The sequence below is a fragment of the Mustela nigripes genome, chromosome 2 (assembly GCF_022355385.1).
Source record: "Mustela nigripes isolate SB6536 chromosome 2, MUSNIG.SB6536, whole genome shotgun sequence".
Classification (NCBI taxonomy): Eukaryota; Metazoa; Chordata; class Mammalia; order Carnivora; family Mustelidae; genus Mustela; species Mustela nigripes.
The window spans coordinates 82905568-82907646 of record NC_081558.1 but is presented as its reverse complement, the minus strand read 5'-3'; the positions used below and the strand labels follow the sequence as shown (position 1 = coordinate 82907646).

At 46.6% G+C, this 2079-nt stretch overlaps 1 pseudogene; it reads right to left on the bottom strand.

Annotated features, from left to right (window-relative positions):
• Positions 1 to 260: 260 nt before the first annotated feature.
• LOC132010485 (nuclear receptor subfamily 2 group C member 2-like) lies at positions 261 to 1709 on the bottom strand (annotated as a pseudogene).
• Positions 1710 to 2079: the final 370 nt, after the last annotated feature.

Below are 2079 nucleotides of genomic sequence, written 5' to 3'. Positions count from 1 at the left end.
CTGGAATCCCAGGATCGAGTCCCGCATCAGGGCAAGCTCCCTGCTTGGCAGGGAGTCTGTCTCTCCCTCTGACCCTCCTCTTTCTCATGTTCTCTCTCTCTCTCTCAAATAAAAATAAATAAATAAATAAAATTTAGAAAGAAAAAAAAAAAGAAACTAGGTAAGACATGGCTAACACACTGGGAATATTTGTACCTATCAAAGTACCACTATTTCATTGTCTTTGTATCTGAATGGTCCTGGGAAGATTCTTTTGCTCCTCAGCAGGTTTGTGGTGTCCACCAGAGATTGGCTCTGGTGATCTGGCTGTTGTACTCTGTCATCTCCATCTCGAGGATAAAGGGAACTATGCTATCATAACATTGACAATAAGACCAATAAATAAATTAAGTAAATAAATAAGTAAATAAGGTGAAAAAAATTAAGTTCTATTATTTTGGAGCTCATTAGCCTAAGTGCTAGCAGACAGATGAGAATCTGGACCATTCAGAAGATGTCTTCTGAGTAGGGTTTCTCAACATAGTCTTAGAAGTCCATCTCAGGTTTTTTTTTTTTTTGGATTTTTTCGCTCTGGTTTGTACTGGTCAAATCTGGATCCTCAAGACTAAAGAGAACTATAGCTTTAAGGGATGCATACTCCTAGCTGCCTATATCCAGTTCTACCATACTGATAACAGAAGTTCTGATGCTTCCTGATGTGCTCCATGACTAGTTTAATGACCAGCAAGTTTATCTTCCTGGATGCTTTTCTGCAGATGGTTGGTGGTAGCTGCCAGGATGCAAGAGAGACTCACCACCTGGGCACACTGGGTCAGGCCAAGGGTGAAGAGCTTATTTTAGCAGGGCAGCATGAGGCTGGTGTTGCATTCCTGACCAAGTGTCTGAACTGCTGGATTGACCTGGGCTCATGATGGGGAGGAAAAAGCAAGCAGGATATAGACTTGCAGATGTAGTTCATATTGAGGTATTCTGGAATGGGGCTGGGCATCATGAATCTAGATGTGATGTGTCTAAAAGGAGCGTGTCTTTGACTTCAGTGACAGGTGGGGACTGGTCTCCAATGATGACATGGGTGCTGCCTCCTCCACTAGTGTCTGTCTCATCTGCCAGGCATGGAGACATGAAGCCATCTACGGTATCAGGTGCTTTTGCTAAGCTCTAGGAATCTTACTTTGCAGACTGGTTCTCCCACAGTACTTCTGAAGCATTACCATTGTTAAGGGATGCATTTAGGTGGGCAGGGGAGGCTACTACATTTGTCAGTATGTCCAGTACCCCCTGGCTTGTCTCAGGTTTAGAATACATCATCAGGAGAACCATACCACTCCCACATATCAAAGGCTCCTGGGTGTTCATGAGCGTCCTGGATTAAGAAGATCTGTTTCTTAGTTGAGGTGGCACAATTGCTTGGTTTCTCGCATTGCACATCAAAAGGCTTCTTCTCTGCAGCTCCCCCCCCACCCCCCACCACCCTGGCCAAAGGGCTTCTGTTCACACTGTGTAGATTACATTTCCATACCCATTTCTAATCATTTTTTTCAGTTAACAAGACTGACAGCTGTTCTGGTGGTGCTTATTGACGATGCAGTCTTAGTTGCTCTGACAGCTGTAGGTCAAATTTTTCCATATGCCCCTTGTGAATACATTTTGCATCCTTCACAACTGACAGCTCCATAGTGACAGCCAGGGGCTTTGTGGCCACAGCCCATGTAGGACTTCACACCTGTGGCCACTGGATGTGGGCCTTCCATAGAAAATGCTCCGCAGACACAAGAGTCCCTGAAGACCTGGATCCCACCAGGAATGAGGTTATCCCAGATGGTGAAAATGACTGCACGTCCCTGCGGAAGCCAGGATCACCTTCTCAGTTCCAGCTGATGAGGAAGAACTGATGCTTGCGGAATCCATAGGGGCTCACTGCGGTAACTGCCTGGATCTTCCTCTGCAGGTCTGTAGCCACCTGAACGCTCGGAGGCCAGGCTACTGCCCGGATGCAAGGGGAGGGGCTGGCTAACAGCGGTAGGTTTCTGCGCGAGATCTGTGTGTGCCGGGCCTCCACCACTGTCTGTCCAAACAGCC